This window comes from Myotis brandtii, unplaced genomic scaffold, assembly GCF_000412655.1.
Source record: "Myotis brandtii unplaced genomic scaffold, ASM41265v1 scaffold548, whole genome shotgun sequence".
Lineage (NCBI taxonomy): Eukaryota > Metazoa > Chordata > Mammalia > Chiroptera > Vespertilionidae > Myotis > Myotis brandtii.
Genome location: NW_005370031.1, coordinates 1,585 through 8,124, shown reverse-complemented (window position 1 = coordinate 8,124; position 6,540 = coordinate 1,585).

Genomic DNA, 6,540 nt, shown 5'->3' with positions numbered 1-6,540 from the left:
TCATGGTTCTGCCCTTGTTTTCTGGCAGGGCCTAGATTGCCTCCCTGTGCTCACCTACGTCTCACAGCTGTAGGTCAATGCCTTCACCTCCTGAGGTGCCAGAGAGTGAAAGTCAGGGAATGCATATGAGGCTCTCCTGCTACTGCCCACCCAGGAGTGACATCAGGATTCAGGCTCCATGGGGCCTGTCTGTTCAGGATAAGGGTGTGCCCTTATTCCTCACTCTAGATCTTTCCCTTGACTCCTGGCAGGTCCTTGTTACTCCCGTTTTTTCACATTAACATCAGCCATGTACACCAAAGATCTCATGTCCCTGAGAACCCTGAAAATTAGTGAGGGGATGCTCAATCTCACAGCCCTTCCTGATCCTTCTGGGTCTGAGGGGAAACACAAGACAGTCTCTCTGTGCTTCCCCTGTCCACATTCATCAGAGTACTCCTCTTCACTCCTATCTGTTTTGTGAAATGCTTCCTTGGAAATTCCATATTCTTGAGAATTCTTCGGTAATCTTATAAGAAATGCACTCACCGTATCAAAACATTGTTTCCCTTTAGTATCGACCACTCTATCTTTGCATTTTAAGGGGCAGCATGTAGCATGGTGACCTCAATTCTCTATTGGGTCTAATGTAGGGAGTGGCTCTAGGGTTAAGCCTTGGACTGACCTGTGGCAGGGACACAAACAAGTCCAGCTTGGAGGGCAGAGCCAGCTTAGCATAATTAAGCTTAACGTTATAGCCCACCCTAGTTCCTTCCTAGGTAGCTAATGGGCTGTGGGAGGTGCAGCAAGTGCTGCCAAACAAGGTGAAACTCACAAGAACATTGTAAACATGTTGACCACTACCCTTGTTTTGATCTGCCTATAAAATAAAGCCTCAACTTTAAGGCTTTAAGGCTGGGTCTTTCTGTGTCCTCATCCAGGCACGGGAGATCCACCAAGCCTCAGCTGTATTCTCTTGTCTGTCTTTTCTTTAATCCTTCACTGCCCCTCCTTAGGCTCACTGAACCTGCCCTTGCTGGATGCAGCACATTTGGCACATGAGGCACCCAACATGGGGCCTGAGTACAGGGGAACTACAATTGCAAGGTGAAAGGACACTCCAGTGAAGCATGTGCAGAAAGCAAAAAGTAAGGTAAGGAGCACAGTTTAGTAATAGCTAAGTGTAAAACATGGGAAATTCAGGATCGCAGGAAAAGAACTTATACTTATCTATGCTTAAGGCTATGCTCTAAGCATGGGGCTGTTCTGTGAGGTATCAACAGCTTTTCAATTTGTTAGATTTTGTAAATAAAACCTGCCCATGGTTTCCTGAGGGAGGAAAGGTAAATGTAGACACATGGGAGAAGGTAGGAAAACAAGTTAGAGATTGTTATATAGCTGAAGATCCAGGGAAAATTCCTCTTTCTACTTTCAGTCTGTGATCACTGATTTGGAACTACCTAGAGCCCACTCCCGAAAGGGAATGAATGACTGTGGCAGGGGAACTAAGACAGATAGTGGAAGGTTACCAGAGGCTTGATATTGTCGCAAAGCTTAGGCTTGTCTCTCACCTGGAGACTACTTATTATGGAAGTGTCTTATTCGTGTTTGTGCTGACATTGGACCATCCTACGCTCAAGGAGCAGTATTAGCTGCCTCATTAAAGGAGATGTTGTTCTCGGGTCAGCAGAAAGAGAAAGGGGCATGTTTTAACTGTAGTAAACTAGGGCATTTTGCTAAAAATTATAATGCTAGAAATAGAAGTCAAAAGGCTACAGGGAGTGGAAACAAGAAGCCTGGACTATGTCCAAGATGCAGGAGATGAAAGCATTGGGTAAATGAATGCCACTCCAAGACTGATGGTGATGGTAATCCATTGCCCCCTAGGCAGGAAAACTTCAAGTGGGGCCAGCCCAGGCCTCACAAACAGTAGGGGTCTTATCCTTGACCCCACTGCAGCCTTTCCAGCCAGCTCAGTCCCAAAGCCAACCGTTTGAAACCTTTACCATGCCACCCTGGGAAGCACAGGATTAGACCTCAGTCCCACCTCCCAATATGTACTATCCCCGGAAATGGGGCCTCAGACCATTGCCACGAGAATGTATGGTCCCCTTCCCATGGCCATGATGGAACTAATTTTAGGGAAGAGCATAGCCATTTTCTTCTTCTTCCTCATTGGAAGGGTTTAACATTGGAAGGGTTTCAAGTTCTGCACAGGGTGATAGATCAGGACTATATTGGAGAAATTAAAGTAATGGCACAAGCAATCAATACTATAAATCAGGTATTAAAGCAATTACAAAAAAAGGGGGTGGGGAGAAGGATGTTATGTGTCACATTTTTTTGAATTATGATGCAGAGAGTTGTACATTGGCTGAAAGGCATTGTACTACCAGTGTAATAACCTCCACTGAGTTAGCTCGGTGGAAGGATGCACAAACCAGATGAGTTTTACCAGATCCAGTAATGATGTGGGGAAGAGGTTGTGTCTTCCATCTTTCCAGAAGGAGCAGCACAGCCAGTTTGGGTGCCAGGGTGTTATGTGCATCACCACAATGGACCCAGACACACTCCTCCCAACGTTCAAAAGACTGAGAGTCGCCCCAGTGACAGCAATGCAGAAGAAGAAGAAAATGGCTATGCAAGGGACTGAGATTTCAACATGGGGTCAACTGAAGAAGCTAACAACTGAATCCTAGCAGATGGTAGAAAAGCAAGAAGTGGAAGCCACTCCCTCACCCATGTTTCTGGCTATGCTAGCATTGGTTAGCTACCAGTCTTCTGTAAAGTCTTGCGCAGCTAAGTCTGATTACTCTGAGTAAATATACACCAGCAGCAAAAGAAACTTTCATTTTGTAGTTAAAAAATGTTAATATGTCAGTAGCTTGATTTCTCTTATTGGTGTGTTGCATTGGCATTGTTTTGTTATTGTTTTAACAGCCAGAACTTTGTTCTTGATGTTCAAGTTTTAAAATGTTAACATGTCTGTAGTTTCATTTTTGCATTGGCATTGATTTGTTATTGTTGCAATAGTCAGAGTGTTGTTCTTATGTTTAAGTTTTACTGTAGTAGCTTAAAAACAAAAAAGGGGGGATATGTAGGTAGTGGCTCTACGGTTGAGCCTCAACTGACCTGTGGCAGGGCCACAAACAAGTCCAGCTTGGAGGGCAGAGCCCTCTTAGCATAATTAAGCTTAATCTTATAGCCCTCCCTAGCTACCTTCCTAGGTAGCTAATGCGCTGTGGGAGGTGTAGCAAGTGCTGCCAAAACAAGGTGAAACTCACAAGAACATTGTAAACATGTTGACCACTACCCTTGTTTTGATCTGCCTATAAAATGAAGCCTCAACTTTAAGGCTGGGTCTTTCTGTGTCCTCATCCAGGCATGGGAGATCCACCGAGCCTCAGCTGTATTCTCTTGTCTGTCTTTTCTTTAACCGTTCACCGCCCCTCCGCAGGCTCACTGAACCTGCCTGTGCTGGACGTGGCACAATCTAAGAAGCGTTCTCAATTTTCATTTCAGCTTATTTTTTGTTAGAAGAATCAGAGTGACCATTTAAGTTCCTTACATGCTGGGTTGGAAACTGCTTGTGAACAAGAATACTCCACTTTCAAGCTCACTCAGTTTGTTGGAAAGAATTCATCTCCTTTTGCCTATAGCATTTAAAGTTATTTGCTGATGTGCTTAAAGACTAATCTTCATACCTAAACACAGCCTGCACTTTCATGCCACATTGTGCACTCCCTGAGCCATTCAAACATGGTTAATTTTTTTCTTCACGACATGTAGGATAGTAATATCACTCCTGATAGCAAAATGGTGTCTTATATAATGTCTGTTAGCAAGGGAGTGACATCCAGCACTTTTGTCATAATCTATTCCGTCTAATCAAGCCACAGGTCTACCCTACACTTGAGGATGGGAGTACACAAAGGCAAAATCACCAGGAGGTAAAGATCATGTGGCCCCAATAAAATTCTGCCTGCCACAGTCTTCCCTGGAGACCCTATTGTTCCATATACCTCTTTTGTACAAATATGTGCCACCCTCCCAATATCCAACTATGTTACTCTTGGCACTCAGCAACAATGAATGCAATCTTCTTAGTAACAAAGGGCATCTATCTGTTCAACATTAACATCTCAAACCATTAAATGTAATTTACATTTGATTGCAGATCCTGTGAAGGCTGTGAAAATGAACAGTAAAAATCATTTTTAAAAATTTTCACATTTTAAAAATCATAGTGGTTACAATATGAGCTTTTTGTGAGATGCGAATAAGGAAAACGAGGAACCTAGCCTAGTTCCCTTGAGATGCTGAAAACATTTATAAAACTACTAGAGGCATGGTGCACAAAATTCGTGAATGGGTAGGGTCCCTAGGCCTGGCTGGCAATCAGTTGGATTGGGGTTTTCTGGCTGCCAGCAGGGGCCTCCCTTCCCAGGCTGCTGGCTGCCAGCCAGGGCCTTCATTAATTCTGCACCACCCCCCTAGTTGGACAGCGCACGTCATAGTGAGCAATCAAACTCCTGGTCTCCTGGTCAAACTCCCAAGGGAACAATTTGCAGATTAGGCTTTTTTATATATAGATAGGATCAGAAAGGGAGTCAGGTATTAGAAGATACATCAAGAAGAGCTCTCTCAAAATGGAGAATAATGGGGCCAAGCAGGAGGACAGAAGGAGAAGAAAAGTGAAGCAAAAGAGAGATATTAGGCAAGAAGGAGAGTCTGTGCAAAACCCCAGCACAACAGGGAAAATGTACCACAGGGAGAGGGACTGGTTGGAAAAGTATTAAGTCCATGCCTTCTTATGAGTCACTGCAGCCACCAGTACAGCAGAGAGCAATGCACCTGGGATAGCCCTGAAATATTTTGCTGTACGCACTGTAAGGCTGAGGTGAGAACAGGGTGTGTCAGTTACCATGTTACCTGTTCACATGTTTAAAGAGCCCAGAGAGGGCTCTCTGGGTCCCCCAAGCTTCCCTCAGTCGGGCAAGCTCCCCTCTGTCTCCCATGCTCACATCCATCTGGCAAGCTCTCTTCTCCAGAGCTCTCTTCTTATGTGCTCTTGCTCTCCCATGCTCTGACTCTCTGTTGTGCTCTCCAGCTGGTTCTCAGGCTCCCACTTCCCACCCCCTGTTCTCATGCTCCCACCCCTTAGCTCTCTTGCTCTCCACCTCTACTCCTAGCTCTTTGGCTGCTCTCCTATTGTTGGCATGCTCTGGACCAGTAATTTTATTGCTCTCTTGTACTTCTTGTATTAGGAAAAAGAGCTGTGCCAGGCAATGGTACTCGTTTTCATTTCATGGTCCTCAATACGTAAATAAAATCACATTTGTATCTTAGAATGGGTAGGAATAAGTTTGAGATCCAAGCAAATGAGGCTACACAACTAAAATTTTGAGTACTACCTCCTCTTTCAGTTCTACTTGCCATTTCTAATCTCATTTTTAAAAATCTTATTTTAATCATTTACATTTTTTAATTATTAATGTAAAGTCTTTTTCATGTAAACATCATTAAATTGTTTCTGGGACAACTAGGAGAAAACTATATTAATGAATAAACCAAGTAATATTATAAAGGGAAGAGAAAAAGTATAAGAAATGGCACAGAGACATTTTTGTATGGTATAAAAATTAAAATCACTGCATTGGCCCTAACCGGTTTGGCTCAGTGGATAGAGCATCAGCCTGTGGACTGAAAGGTCCTAAGTTCAATTCCGGTCAAGGGCTCCCGGGTTCGATTCCAGTCAAGGGCATGTACCTTGGTTGCGGGCATATCCCCAGTGTGGGGTGTGCAGGAGGCAGCTGATAGATGTTTCTAACTCTCTATCCCTCTCTCTTCCTTGCTGTAAAAAAATCAATAAAATATATTTTAAAAATAAAAAAAAATCACTGTACTGGGCACCTTCGACTATATATATCGTATGCTAACTATACTTAAATAAAAATTGATTTAAAAGTAACATTTTTCAAACAATGGAGATATAAAAGAGAGAAGTGTAATTTTAGATGGTGTGAGGATTGTTATATTTTGATGTTCATATCAGAATAAAATGCAGAAGGGGTAGGAAATTTGCTTGTTGAGTGCCAGAGGTTCAGGGACACAGAATCTCAATAACTAATGTGTGACTGAGAAATTTCCAGAACAGTATATGGAGCAGCTAAAAGTATAGGAAACTGTCCTTGTTCAGCAAGAATATATAATACAGGGTTGCAGAGAGCTAAAATGACAGAACATATAATTGTGGAGAATACTAATGACTGCTTTATGATCCAGTAATAATCTGTAAATATTTAAAAGAAAAAATGAGGCAACGAGTTTTTTAGATCTTCTGCAAGGGCATAATAAAAAAAGGTGATAAAATGGAAAAAGAAAGAAAGCTCTTTTTTTTGCAGGAATGAAATGCTGATTGAAATAAGAAATATCACATTATCTTATTCATTTATGGAATATAATGAACAACTTAAATGGATGAACAAAAACAGATCCAGAGACAGAGAAGCATCGATCAGATGCTCAAACCTCACAGGGAAGGTAGGGGAGGGTGGGGGT